Source organism: Camelus dromedarius, chromosome 17 (genome assembly GCF_036321535.1).
Source record: "Camelus dromedarius isolate mCamDro1 chromosome 17, mCamDro1.pat, whole genome shotgun sequence".
Lineage (NCBI taxonomy): Eukaryota > Metazoa > Chordata > Mammalia > Artiodactyla > Camelidae > Camelus > Camelus dromedarius.
In genome coordinates, this window is record NC_087452.1 from 22979499 (window position 1) to 22995456 (window position 15958).

Here is a 15958-nt window from a genome sequence, read left to right on the forward strand (position 1 = left end):
TTTACTGAGTGTTTAGTAGACACCAGACACTGCTAAGTCCAGCAAATGCACTGAAGACCAAAAACAGAGGCTTTCTGTCTTCAAGGAGCTTATGGTTTGATGGAAGAGTGAACATTAATTAAATAATGTTCCAGAATAATCTGAGCTGACTAAAGGATGTATAAAAGTGGATGCAGGGAACTCAGCGTGAGCAGAGGGAATGGAACAGGCAAAGGTGCCGGGAAGACGGAGCATGTGAGGAACTGAGCAGGATGACGCAGGTCAGTAAAGGGCATTGTGGGAAGACATGATCTGGAGAGGCAGGCGGGGGTCAGTTGCCACAGGGGCTCTGGGACCTGTTACAGATACTGACCTTTAACCTAACAGTGAAAATCTATTGGAATGTTTTAAGCAGGGGAGCTGGATGAGCAGACTTGAATTTAGAAATGACCACTCTTGTCATTATGGGCAGAATGGCTGGGAGGAAGATGTGAATGGGCAGAAGAGTGAAAAACAGTGACATCTTTTATGGGAAATTGCAAGAGAATAAGGGAAATCAAGAGAGAGAAGCAGACAGATTAAGGGATATTCTGTAGATAAAATGGACAGGATTTAGTGCTGAGTTGGATGTTGGTGGGTAGGTGAGGAGTCAAGGATGATTTTTCAAATAAGGAAAAGCAGCATTTTTCCTAGAGCTTGGTAGTAGAGATCATTTTGTCAGGATTAAGAAGCTACAGAGTCCATATAAAGAACAATAGATTGGTTCAGCGTACACAGACCCATGTTTCCATCCTGCTCCCCTAAGTATTAGGTTGTGTGGACTTGATAATCCCACAGCCTTCACAAACAGAGTAATTAAATTAACTTAAAGATTTAATTCAATGTAATAAGCTTTCACTGAATAACTCTTTTGGCCATATCCTGTCCTATGAAATCTGGAGACCCCCAAAAGGAAGATTCGATGTGTTTCTTTACTTTTAAGGACATCAAACTTGGCTGGAGAAGCCAACATTTTGTGCACACAAGTACTGGGATTATTTAGGATGAAACATAATTACATGGCAAAATATAGAGTGCTGGCTAAATATATAGTGGAACAACAAGAAAGTGAGAAATCATTGAGCCTTTTGGCTCTCTAGAGGAAGGAAAACTTGGTCCATATGTGGGTTAGAGTTTAACAGGCAAAAACGATGGAGAAAAACATAGTGTGAATAAAGGGAAGAAGCAATGATAGGGTGCTTTGGATCAGCAAAATGAGACATTTCACGGAGATGGGAAAATTCACATTGATGGATAGCAGAAGACAATCTACACAGGTATATTTAGGGCCAGATCAGAAAGTGGAGCCTGGCAGAGCAGTCTGAGCTTGGTGGAGTGGATCTTGGAGAGCTATGGAAGGTTCCAAGCAGGAGGGAGGAGAGATAAGTAAAGATTATTTGGGAGAACGTGTACTGGGTGTTTTGGATGGAAGAACCACTGGAAGCAAAAAAAAAAAAAAAAAAAAAAAAAAAAAAACAACAAGGAAAAATCTCAGTAGTAGGAGAGGAGAGTTTGAAGAATTCTTAAGAAGGATCCTCATAGAATTTGGTGGCTTGGGCTACAAAGAAAGTGGAAAGAGGATGGTATGAGATGAGCACAAGGCTTTTAATTAGGTGCCTGAGAAAATGACAGTTTTTTTTTTTTAACATTTTTTATTTATTTATAATCATTTTATAATGTTGTGTCAAATTCCAGTGTTCAGCACAATTTTTCAGTCATTCATGGACATATACACACTCATTGTCACATTTTCTTTTCTGTGAGTTATCATAACATTTTGTGTATATTTCCCTGTGCTATACAGTGTAATCTTGTTTATCTATTCTACAATTTTGAAATCCCAGTCTATCCCTTCCCACCCTCCACCCCCCTGGTAACCACAAGTCTGTATTCTCTGTCTGTGAGTCTATTTCTGTCCTGTATTTACACTTTTTGTTTGTTTGTTTTTGTTTTTGTTTTTTAGATTCCACATATGAGCGATCTCATATGGTATTTTTCTTTCTCTTTCTGGCTTACTTCACTTAGAATGACATTCTCCAGGAGCATCCATGTTGCTGCAAATGGCATTATGTTGTCAGTTTTTATGGCTGAGTAGTATTCCATTGTATAAATATACCACATCTTTATCCAGGAAAATGACAGTTTTATTGTCAGAAATGAGTTAGGAGGAAAGGGAGACAGTAGTTAGGCCTGCTTTAAAGAGATCCAAGGTCAGGTGAGTTTGAGATTATCAAGTGAGCATGTTTTGGAAGTGAGGGAAGAAAACTGGACTCAAGATTTAAGGGGGCAGTCATAGAAGTCATACTTGAGTGCTGAATAGATTGCAAAAAAATGGGTATAATTCTTTGCAGCTACTCCCATCACGAGGTAGAGTCTATTTTTCCAACCCTTGAATCTGAGATTGGCCTCGTGACTTACTCTCAGCATTAGAAAGTGGTGAAAGTAACATTCTGTCCATTACAAGCTTAAGCCTTAAAAGAAAGGGTTTGCAGCTTTCATACTCACTCTTGGAACCTAAGGACTGCCATGAAAGCAAACCCAAGCTAGCCTTCTAGATGATGAGAGGTAAGCTGCCCAGTCATTGGCATCTTCCCAACTGAGAAACAGCTAACCTCTAGAAAGAGAACCACCTTATTAATGATCATAGATGCAACATGAGTGAGCTAGTCAAGATGAGCAGACATACTATCCAGGTGAGCTCAGGCCAACTTGCTGACCCACAGAATCATGAGCTACATAAAAAGTACGCATTGAAGCCATTAAGTTTTGGGGTGGTTTGTTATGCAGCAAAAACTAACTGATACATAAACTCCAAGAGAAAGAAAGAGAGAGAGAGAAGAAATAGAAAAGCAGACAGACTCATAGACGTAGAATACAAACTTGTGGTTGCCAAGTGGGCTGAGGGTGGGAAGGGACAGACTGGGATTTTAAAATGTAGAATGGATAAACAAGATTATACCATATAGCACAGGGAAAAATATACAAGATCTTGTGGTAGCTCACAGTGAAGAAAAGTGACAATGAATATATGTATGTTCATGTATAACTGAAAAATTGTGCTCTATATTGGAATTTGACACAACATTGTAAAATGACTATAACTCAATAAAAAATGTTAAAAAAAAAAAAAGAAAAGCAGAGGGCAGTGCTATCTAAGTCAATCACAAAAATTCAATGAAGAATTAACCTTGCTAATAGATTTCATGAGACTTTATTAATGTAACAGTTCAAGTACCTTATCATATATCAAAAACAAAGTTTCAGTGCCCCAAACACCCTGATTTTCGCAAAAGGTACACGCACAACTAGGATTAGGAGTAGACGAGGTAAGAAGAAAATAACTGAGGGTCTTGAGAGAACAATTCATCAGAAGTAGGTTGAAAAATCTCTCCATTTAGAGTAGAGAAAGGCAAGAGGAGCAAGACAGTACCACATTTATCATGTCTGATGTGATCAGTAATGCCCAAAGCATCAGCCAGAGTAGGTAGTTATGTAACCATCCATTTGCCAGGAATAACACAGTCCAGGCAGTGGAGTCTTTCCCCTTCCTAGACCGACACTTGCTAATGTACCCCTAACATGGTTTGAGCTCTGTCGGCCTGTGTAACTCTTCAGGGGTCCTTTCCCCTCTTTCTAAGGTAATACAAATTAGAATTTGCTCCACTGAGACTTTTGACCCTTTATGAAGGGCAGAAGTTGAATGACTTTGTTATTTTGTAAGTTCTTTTCACTTGTTCCTGTTTTCTAGATTTTAAAAAGAGTCAGTTTGTTGGAGATTGGGGGCACTTGAAGTTCTCGGCAATCTTATCATGACCTAATTTTTTTTTAGCAGATGCAAGAAACTTCACCCAAGAATTCACTCAAATGAGACTGTTCTTCTCGTGTGCTGCCTATTGGTGGAGTTCTCAAGTGTCCTTAAGTTCTAGGGGAAGGACAATGATCTATTTGGACTTTAAGGAAGAACAATGAAATAATTAAAAAAAGGATCATTCTATGTGGAAATATCAATTCAAGAGAACAGAGTTATTAGAATAAAAAACCATAACTGACTGGAATTGAAAACTCTCCTAGGTAAGTCAGAATTTACTCAAAGAGAAAGCACTGAGGGGTTCACCAGCAAGCCAATTCTTGCCCTGGGAGAGGAAAATAAGAAAGCTCGAAGCATCATGTAACTCCCAGCTAGAGAAGGCATTCTTAGCTTGGGGAATAATGACCCCAGATAAGGAGAAACAAGAAAGGCTCAGGGTTATAAGCCGTCCTGGCTTAACACCCCACGGGCCTATTCTTGCAAGATAGCCCAGGGGGGTGCATTACAGAGGTGCCCCTCAGCAAAGAGGGGAGCTTCCCTGGATCTAAGGATTCAGGCAGAAAATGCAAGGCAGTTTTTGTCGGTATTTCTGTTTGGACCTCCTTTTGGGTGAACAGCTCCAATCTTACAAAAACTGAGAGGGATGTCAGGATGGATGCAAGGAAAAAGACTTCAAGGCAGGGGAAAACAAACAAACAAACAAAACCAAAGAGACTAGTGGTTACCAAAGGGGAGATGGAAGGGGGAAGGGGCAAAACAGGGGTACAGAATTAAGATATAGATGAGCAAAAAGGATGTACTGTATAGCACCATGAATTATAGCCATGATCTTGTAATAACTTTTAATGGAGTATAATTTGTAAAAATACTGAATCACAATGCTGTACACCTAAAACTAACATACCACTGTAAATCAACTATACTTCAGTTTAAAGAAATTAACACAGTTAAGCAGATAAACAAAAACAAATAAATGAAACCAAAAAACCAAACTAAAGAGAAATTGGCTGGCTGGAGAGTGGGTTCACCCAAGGAGTCTTAAAGGTATTGATAACAGAACGTCCCTGCTGGAAGAGCAAATTCTAAATGGCTCTCACTTATTCATTCAACAAACATTTACTGAGGGTCTACTCCCTGCCAAGCATCATGACTCAGAGGTTGGGGATAGACAGCAAAAAGAACAGGGCCTTCATATTCAAGGTCTATTTCAGAGTAAACAATTTAATGGGAACAGGATAAAACAATTGATATTTGGCACTGAGACCGTTTGAACACACACACACAACTATATACAAAGCAAAATGAGAGGAAAAATGGGGGCATGTTTTTGAGGTTTAATACAACTAACCTACTTTGTGAGTAAATATACAAACCAGCTGATGGATTGAGTGGGGCTTGGCTGTACCAACTTCCCACGAGAATTCAACGTGCTATAGGTATTAACACATTTTTTTTTTAAAGCGAGAACAAACAAGAGTTGATTAATCCAGCAAGTGCAATGAGTAAGGCTTTTTTTTAAAAGAGCTTCTACTGTGTTTGAAAATTATAAAATATTATTATTTTCCAACACCATCAGGTCCCTCCACTTTTTTTTTTAATTGTGGAAAGAGCATTTAATATGAAATCCATCCTTTTAACAGATGTTCAAGGGTGCAATATGGTACAGTTGACTAAGGTACAATGTTGTACAGCAGACCGGTAAAGCTGACTCATCTAACTTGGCTGAAATTTCATGTCCAGGTCTCTCTAGTCTTGATGTGTCCTTATTTCTAGCTCCAGCCCATCCCCACGTGGCGGACACCATGGCTAACCATGATAAACTACAGCACTTAGCTTTGAGAACCTGCAAGAATGAGGTGAAAGAAAGATGCTTTCAGAACGTTACTGTGTCAAAAATTAGGATTGCAGGGAAAATGGCCCTTCAATCATGCTGTAGTGTCTATGAACCAGTTCTTTTTTAACTGACAATCCTAAGTCATAGTTAAGTTGACACATTTCTGGATAAATATCTGCACTGTCAGAACTTTGGGGCCACGTACATTAGAAAACCAGGTATACTATGTCTTCAGCTGTTTGTACTGTCATCAAGGGAGGCCGAATATCCTGGGTGTGTCCTATTGTTTCTTGAACTTTATATTCCACATGTAGCTGGAGGCAGGTGGAAGTGTAGCACTGTGTGTGTGTGAGTAACAAAGGCATGACCAATTATGACAGTAGAAACTTTCATGATTTCATTAGAGAAATCATTGCAAACAGAGTTTGAACAGTGTAATGTGAATTTTAACCTCAATGTAATAAGATGAGGAAATTAATGAGGCTGTTCGAGAATCCAGGGGGAGACGTAGCTCCAGTGGAGGCCAGATGTGTTCTGCCTGTGCTGGAAGAGTTAACATCATAATTAGATCCAGTTCTAACATTTTTCTCTCATAACATATTCCCTCTAATATTTTCCTTGTCAGAGTGTAGCATTGTTTGTGGACTAGTGAGGGGAATGAAAAGAAGACGTTACATCTTTGAGGTACATTTAGATGTTGGTCGAATTTACTAGGATAGAATTCTAATTTTGAGTCAGTAAGAATAAACTGTTGCTATATTTTAATCCGAAGATGTTCAAAGAGAGGCATTGGGATAAAATGCTTTAAAAGATTATTCTAAAACTTAAGTTGCTTTGGAAAATTCCATATTTTTGAAGGTGATGTTCCATGCCTCATGAATTCCATTTGCCATTATGTTATTTATTCTATTTTCATTCTCGGCACCATCATGTTTAGACAATGGTAAGAGCTGAAACCTAAAATAAACTTAACAAAGTCCCCACACTGCAGACTGATACCCTAGAGCCCTGCCCTTTACTGTATGAGGCTGTGTGGGGATCGTCAAGCAAGGAGAGGCTCCGTGGTAGAGTCTATGTCGAATTCAGGGATAGAGGACTTGAGTTTGAGTCTTTGCACCACCATTTACCAGTGGTTAACCTCTGGTCAATTGCAAAAGGTTTTTCTGAGCCACAGTTTCCCTCACTTGATAGAAACCTCAATAGCCAACAAATCTATTTGTTTCTGGGGCTACTGTTAGTATCATCTGGAATGATGGATGATTTTGTCAAGTTTTACGAAGACGGAAAGGTAGTACCATTGGTCAGCAAGTCGAACCAATTTAAGGGTTTCAGACTGGCTGACTCTTCGTTTTAAAGAAAACCTAGAGAGAAAATCCTAAAATTCACACAGACAAAAAACCCGTTATTTGTGCTTCTGCAATTTCTTTGTAGGTTTCCCTTGATACGTTCACTGTTTCATTCAATTCATAAAAATATGGGTTTGAAAGAATGGCCCACCCCTCTACCTGATTTACATTTCTCCATAGCTCTTACCGCCCCCATCTAACACTTTCTGTTCTTTGTTTGCTGTCACCCATCTCCACCCTGCTGGGTAACATATAGCACTGCTGCATTTCCACTGCCTGGGAAAGTTCCCTGCACTTAGTAGCATCTTGATAAAACGTTTGTTGAATGAGGAAGTGAATGAATGAATGAAATGATAAGATACATGCTAAATTAAGCTAAATATCACTTCTAAAGTATTCAAGTTGTTTTTCTTCATATCAACTATTCTCTAATTTCCTAATTGTGTCATGATAATACAGATAATTTGAGAGTAGTGATTATGGGAAATTTCACTTAACAACCAATAATAATAATTACAATTTATTTAGTGTAGTACTCTGTGCACATTGGCATATACACCATGAAGAACCTCACAACGTGATACAACATTATAAAATGATTATAAATCAATAAAAACTGTTAAAAAAAAAAAAGAACCTCATAACAGCACCTCCCTCCCCACAATGGTGAGAATTCTTTCCTTAGTTTACAGACGTTAATCACTTAAAGTCATTCCACTACAGTGGGGAATGGGAGCCAGAATTTGAAACCAAGGTTTGAATGGATCCAAAGTACATATTCCACTGACATAGTTCCTCCCAAAAGAGGCTTAATTATATGTAAAAATTAAACATGATTTAATGTTTGCCTGATAATGTCTTTACAGCATCCCTGTTCTGGATAAATACCTTAAAAGGATTTTCAATGCTGATCTGACAGTCATTTTCTCTTCCTGTTTGAACACTCATCACACTACATTTTGGCATTCATTGCTGCTCTGAGAAGTCTACTTTTAATCTAAGCATCACTTTAAATATATTCCCCCAGTGATTCCAATGTAGGTGGTCCATGGACAACACTAGGAGAAAATGATTCTGGAGGTAAAAGAGAGACTTGGAGCTTCTACAGAATCTCTCTTCCCAACAGCTCCAGGCTCTTCTGTGGGGCGACCCTTGATTCCATCCATGGGGAGGACTGAAGTCATCCCCACCGAAGATGCAGAGCAAAGAAAATCTGGGGCGGTCAAACAGCGGGTCACTTAGCATCACAACCAGAGCTGAAGCCCAGTGTTTTAACAGCTGAGCTTGTAAAACTTAACTGTGCATGTGAACCAGGTGGAGATCATCTAAATGTGGATTCCGATTCTCAGTAGGTCTGGGGTGGACCTGGAGAGTCTGCATTTCTAACAAGCTCCCAGGCAACGCGGATGCTGCTGGTTCTCAGTCCACCCAGCCTTTGAAAAGGAAGCTGCAGAAGCAGCAGTTTGTCTCCATTGAAATACGCTTTAAGGATTAAGCATATTTAAGGATGCAACACCTCTGGTCCCACAAGCTCCTATTCACTCCAAGAGGGATCACTGTGTTTCTTAACCAAATACACATTAAAAAAAAAACCTCTCTGTCACCATTCTAGAGTGCTTTCTAGAATATGAACCAAATGAGGAATGTCCTATTCAGACTTTCACAGGTTACCATCACATTTAAGAGCCCAGGCTTGGGGTCAAACACACCTACGCTACAGTCCCAGAATCACCACTTATAAAATGTATGACCTTGGACAAGAGGCTCAGGCTCTCTACATCTCCTTGTCCCCATCCTGAAAATAATAACCCTGCTTCCTGAGGACGCTGCTGTGAAGGTTCAGACCTCGTGAGATGCAGCGCACAGCGCGTGGCGAGCAGTAAGTGTTGCATACACGTCAGCCTCACGAACTCTTAGCATCTCTTCCTGTTGTGTGACCCTCATTCCGAAATTCCTAGATTTACGAAAGGAGTCCGTGCCCTTCAGGATTTTATGAGCTCTAATCCTTCCCTCTTTGAACCCCCTCACAGAGTTATTACAAGGATTAAATGAATTAATATGCATGAAACACTTGGAGCTGTGCGTATCCCATAATTAGTACCCAAGATGGCTTAGCTTTTATTTTTAGCACTTACTTACTACAAGGATAATTAAGTCATTTTTGAGGGATTTTTTAAATTGCCTCTTCCCCCATTAGACTGAAAATCTTAGGAGAGCAGGGACTAGATCTGCTTTAGTCACCTCCGTATCCCAAATCTTAACACCGAGCCTAGCACGAAGATACTGGTAATAAACACAGCAGAATACAGAAATGAACAAATGCATGACGAATGAGTGAATGGCTTAGAAACATTCTTGTTTTCCTGGAGAGATCCACAGGGGGAGAAAAGGGTTTGAGAAACACTCCCTCACAGTGCGGAGACAGCGGGAGAGGGAAAAGGCAATCACACTGGGGAACTGGTCTCGGGGAGGGTTGGAGGTGGTGCCTCCCAAATTCCTGGGAGGATGAGGAATGGATAGACACCAGTCAGAGAGAAGGGGTGAGTCGAGGAAAAGGCACCTGGGAGAGGACTGCCAGCAGATAAAGGCGGTGAGAAAAACATATGAGCTAACCGATTTTTCTGATCAACTGTGTTGGGAGATGCTTCGAGGTAAATAAGATATGAGAAATTAGAAACCTTTGCATTTCCCGCATCAGGGGCTAACGAGGAACCCAGAGCAGGCAGCAAGAGGCCTTCCGTGGGCTTTGGTCCTTACAGGGGAGGAAATCGGGTTTTGTCAGTTTGCCTGAGGAGCTTTTGGGATCGTGTGGAAAGAGATGACGGTTAAGGTCACACAATAGTAGAAGGTCAGAGGCACATTAACCCATTTCCCTGACCCCCCCCTGCTCCTCCCAACCCCCCCTCCCCAATTACAACCAATGGGTTATGCCTGGACCGACGGGAGTGAAAGGGTTCTGAGGAGGTAGAAAGGAAGAGAAAGGCATTCCTTGAGATGGGCTGATCACAGGAACTGCTTTATCCATGTTGCATTTGGTTTTATTATAGTTATTATTCAGGGAAGATACTCTGCCTCTGCAAATTATAATATGGACATAAATCTCCCCTGGAGATGGAATGACCCATCGAAGCATTTCTAGACCACATTAGAGCCTTCCCATTACTGCAGTCATTTTCCTGGTAGACTGGGGAACCGTTTCCCCTCACCCCATGCACTCATCAAGGGCCCTGGATGGAAAGTGAGAGCAGAATGAACTCTGATCACAGGGGGAAGGAAATAATGATACTACTGTCCAGGTCTGCGTGCTCTCAAGAGAGTTATTTACCGTATTCACTTACAACAGCAGTCCTCTCCAGAACTCTGGGGAGGGGACTCGTTATTTCTATTTTACAGATGAAGAGACTGAGGCCAAGAGAGGGCTAATGAACTGTCTAAGGTCATGCGTCCTCATGAGGGACAGAGCCAGGATTTGGACCCATTTCCTCTCATTCTAAGTTTAGTTCTTTAAGGCAACGCAGGCAGAAGACAGACCTCTTGATGGGCATTCTGCCAGAGCAATACTCTTGGAAAGCCTTTTATCTTGGCAAAAGCGCCAAGGGTCTCAGTAGTTACAGATACCTTTTAAGAGTTCATTGGATGGTCAAGGATGTGGACCTGGGAACAGGCGGAGGCCCTCTCCTGGGAAAGCCGTGCCCCTCTCCAAGCTCAGGAGCACGTGCAGTGAGGGCCACTGCAGACGACTACCTGTCTTTAATGTGTTCTCCAGGTCTCCTACTCTTCTATGCCCCATCAAAGTCTCATGCAGCCTCTAGTGTGGACGAAATATGGTTAAGCTAACCCCAAAGATTCTCGGGTGTACCTAATTCAAAAACTAGGGTCCCACCTAGACATCTGGTAATGACCCAGAACACGTACATTTCTGGTATGTGCCCGACCCACACACTGGCCTTTCTCCACTTGCAATGATTCTTCAGCTCGCTGAGCTGGAAGTACACTGAGCTCTAAGCTTATCATCCTTCTGAACTGAATTCACCATCAGGCCTTGAGGAACTCAACTCACCTTTCAGGCCTTCAACTTTGTGACTTAAAGAAATTAAGTTTTAATGCTCTACGGTCACCAGTGAGATGTCAGATGGTTCGAGGATGTCATCTTTTCCGGCTGGGATGCTGACTCCTACAGTAGGTACCCGTCGCTTCTTCAAACCCCGTGCCCGATGCACTCTGCGAGACTGATCTCTGGGGCTTCCTGTGGTGTCTGTGATGTATCGCTCCCCATTCCCTGAACTGCCGAGGAAACTCAAAGAGCACAAAGCCACCCAGTTAACAAACACTGAGTAAGGAGCCAGGCCTGCGGACCCCCATCCACAGCTACACCACCATGATTTCCAAAACAGCCTCAAAGAGAAAGAATGTGCTTTAAATCTACTTGCCTTTGTTTTCTCACTAAATATTATAATTCTGTAGAAAAACACTGGGTTTTTTAGTCAGGACATCTATCTGAGTGTGAATCCAGGTTCCACCCATTATTAGTTGCAAGATTTGGGGCATATAATGATTCTAAATACCCACTTACTCATCCATTAAAAGGTCATAATAGTTTAATATTGCCTCATTTGTCGATTGCTGGAATCAAGCGAGGCAACCTAAGGCAAGTGAACATGGTGTTAATCAGAAGTAAGTGATCAAACAAAATTAAAAAAAAAACCCCAAAACTTAGAGCTGCCTTACTTGTCTTTGTTAAACAAGTTGTAGAGAATATTTGGGGGAAAAGAGCTTAAAAGCCCTGCAGTAAACCAGGCAGCAAAGAACCTGAAAATAAGAAAAGTAGACATGGGAAGGGGACACTGGGTCAAAGCTGGTGGTGATTACTAAGTTTCTCACAAGGTTTTAACTCCGGGTTATTTGGCATCGTCTGCAGATAATTTTGGTTCTTACAACGTGGTGGGTTGGAGGAGGGGTGGGCAGTTTGCTACTGACACCTAGTGGGGAGAGGCCGGGGCCGCTGCTAAACACCCTACAATGCCTAAAACTGCCCCACATCAGTGGTTTATCTGGGCCAAAGTGTTAATAGGGTTGAAGTTGAGACATCCTGACCTCCTGGAAGTTGGATGAATTTGGAAACCAGTGTGTCTTAACAACTCCTGTGTCGTAGCATCTTGCAGTACTTGGCATAAAGTGGACACCAATTTTATATATATATTTGCTGAATAAATAAACAAGTGAATGAACACCTACAGAGAGCCCGATGGTGCCAGTTAGATCTAACTCAGATTGCCAGTGAGAATCTCATTTCCGCTAGGCACCCTCTCTGTTTATGATTCTAGCTTTGACTTTTCTGTCCTGCTGAAGCTTCTTCCCTTTCTTGCTTCTCCTACCATTGGGCCAGAGTGAGAAGAGCCTATCAAATCTGAGGATGCCTGGGAGCGATAAATCATGCTTACGAGACACAGGTGCACAATTTCTCCCAGCTCTGCCCCCGCCGGACCACCCCATTTCAGCCCAGACAGGAATCACATTGGTAAATAAATGGATTCGTTCTCGTTCCTTCACCGAGCACAGACAGGACCAAAAGCACGTATTTCCTGCCAGGGTCTTACGAGCACAGTTCAATTATGCTTTTTACCAGACACCTCCTGGGCCATGAAAAAGAAACTAGGTTTAGATGAGAAAACGGGAAATGAAGGCATTTCGTTCTGGGAGTGCAGGTAGTATGTCTCTCTGGTTATCACAGTATCTCCCACACCCAGCGTGGTACCTGGCACGTGGTAGGCATCCTTAAATATTGCTGAGTGAAAGAATAGCCTGTGCAACTCCAATCCTCCCCTTAAATCCGCCCACAATTTAAAAAAAACTATTTTTTTGGTCTCAAGCATTCAATTTCACCGGAAAGCAATGTGAATGCCATGGGTTTTCAAAAATTATATCCATTTTCCTCCCTTACGGAGATCCAAAGCTAGATAAAGACACGTGGGTTCATCACTGAGAGATGGATGTCAATACGGTGACTTAGAAAGTCCTCGTAGTAAGAATCTATATTGGGTACCAATGTTCTTAAAGCCACATTTCACCAGAAAAATAAAACAAGCCTAAAATATTGGTCATATTTTTGTGAGAAAGTCTACACTTGAGACAATGTGTGGTCATTCGGGAGGATTTAAAGATTCTGTAAGCAGGACTAAAGAGTCACACGGGAACTATCAACAGAAGCCTTTTACGCCCAACATGCTGGTTCCCCCAGGGACGGTAAGGACACGACTGCCCACTTATTATATTGGCCAGCCCAAAGCTTCACGGTGAGCTGACTGCCCTGTGTTGGGAACAAGCTTTCCAGAAACTATAGTGGATTGTGTTTGAAGTTGCCCAGGACCAACTTTCCATTAGGACTTTTGGCTCAAATTTGTATGAAAAAAAAAAAGATCACTGTAAAATATATTAATTATGCAGATCCATTAGTCTGCAGGGTAGAGACCGAGGTGTTTCCATTTTCAACTCGACCCTAATCTTTAAACATTTAAAGACACACAGCTGACCGAGAGCCTCTTCTGGAGGACTGAATACTTCATGCGCTCATTTCAGGCTCAAAAGCCCCCCTGATTCCATCTCCTAAGACAGGAATGGACCAGGACCACCAGCTCTATTTGCATACCAGCTTAGGATGTTTTATGACAAATTCAGGCCTCGTCCCACAACCGTTAAGTCCTAGCACCACATGCTCTCTCCAGACTTAATAGATCATTTTTAAGCTCTTAAGGATCAACACGTTTAAGTCGACACACCCACAGGCAAAGACAAGGCAGAAAGAAACAGAGGTAAGAAGAAACACAATCTCCAGTGTGATTTATTTTGGATTTGGTCACCTCTCAGGAGAAAGCTCTATCTTGAAGATGGAGACTGAAATATGATACACTTTATAAAATTGTCTCTAAAGTTTAGTTTTCAGGGCTAGCCTGTATTTGAAGAATGCTGTGGCTGAGTACACCACCAATCATTAAAGTAAAAGTGCTCATTGGGTAACTGTTAATATGTTCAGAACCCTCATGAATGCTGTTGGCAAAATGCAGATTGATTTCAATTCCTTTCTCAGGATAATTCTTGATCCTGACTGGCTCCAGTACCACACTCTCTGATTAAACCATCCAATTATTATTTTTTTAAGAGCAAGAAGAAGAGGTAATAGAGAATAAGTTGCCAACCTAGCCTCTGACAAAAAATGACTATCATTTGGGACACATACCTTATTGAGCACTGCACTCTGAACTCTTTAATTAACCAGGTTCTACAGTAGGGGTGACTCAGAAGCGACTGCTATGAGATGCAGCAGATCATACCGAGAAGTCAATACTGTGTCAACACTTTAAAACTTGACTCTTAATGCTCCCAATTTGTGATGGATTGTTTTTGTTCATTTGTCCAATCATATATTTAGATCCTTCTGGTTTTGGATGAAATACAGCAAGAGGGTCCTAATCTAGGTTCTATCTTCTAGCAAATTTCCATCCCTCACAATCCTTTCCCTTTCACTGGAGGGAAGAAAATGCAGTATTTCACAGACTCACCTCAGGATGGGTGTGCCCTGTCTCTAGTCCGAAAACTGCCAGTGGAGGAGAAATTCCAAACATATTGATTCTATGCCAGATGCATTTTCCCCCTAAAAGATTCATTTGAATTTTAGTGGATTAAATGGATTTCAAGTGAGGAGTTCAGCGCTCAGGTGCAGAAGAATGCATCTGGGGACTCTGAATTTCAACCCTGTCACACTTCTCGGCATGCTTATTGGCAGCTGTTTTCATCTTTTAAGTGCCCAGGTGGTATAGACGCTTTGCAATATTCTACCTGAAGTGCCACCTCAGCCCTTTCCTGCTGGCCAAAGGGTGCAAGAAAATCATGCTGGGGGTGAGTGAAAAAAAAGGAGGGGAGGACTCTACAAATTCCCCACAAGTAAATCAATTCACTAGCAACTGCTTTTTATATTTTGCATCAGTGACAAACCAGATACCTCGACATATTGATATTTGTGTTATCATCACATCTTTACTTTGACTGTATCTTCCAAAGACTGAAAACCAAAGGGATGGATTTCCTTTGCTCAATTTAAAAAAGCCCCCTTCATTTAGCCCCTTCTGCCTATAGCTCTCCCTAGGCTGGCTCCTTTCTGTCGCATCCACATCTCAGTAGCTGCCCATGGTGAGGGGAAATACAATCCACGTTCTCTAGTTTCAAACACATAATTAGCTTGGAGTCACAAAAGCACAGTCTGAGAAGGAGGAGGCTCTGGAGCACCAGAAGGGAGAAGAGCGCTAATGAAAACATGGTGTGTAACTGTTAAGCCCCTGCGAACCCTTGCAGTCTACCAGTTGGCTGTAGATTGCACCGAAGAAGTGAACCCCTGGTGGAGGGGAGAGGTGAGCAGCTCGACTGTGGAATAAGCCTGCCTAGCTCTGAGTTTCATCATCCTCACCGTGCTGCCTCAAACAAATTGCACATTTGCCCTCTGGCTCCGTTTCCTTATCTGTAAAATGGGGAAGCAATGTTATCTCCCTCCTGGGAGGGCTGTGAAGATGGAAGGAAATAAGCCCACGGACATGCTTTTAGCACAGTGCCTGGCATACAGTTGGTGCTCACTAAATGGAACCGATGGTAATGGCATTCTTCATCTTGCTAGAAAGAAACAATGGTCCCATCATAAGATAAAAATCCCCTTTGTCATTCTCACGAATGTGGCGGAGATTTTTATTTCTTGGAATTGCTGACAACAGTTCTTTGGTGGTGGCGTTCCAGACTTTTCCAAAGAGATGCTTTTAAGACCAGGCACGCTCATCCTAAGTGACACGAAAGATCTTGACCTCTTCAAGGCCCAGATAGCCTGATGCCCTGCCTATGTCAGTGGGTGCCAGCATGCTTCACAGTTTTGTAAACTGGCAACCTGGAGGAAAAGACGGATGCTTTCACATG

General features: G+C 41.8%; 1 protein-coding gene across 2 annotated transcripts in view; it reads right to left on the reverse strand.

Moving 5' to 3' along the window:
- Positions 1-15958, reverse strand: part of SYNPR (synaptoporin) — a 272798-nt gene that overhangs the window by 127782 nt on the left and 129058 nt on the right. The window lies entirely within an intron of this gene.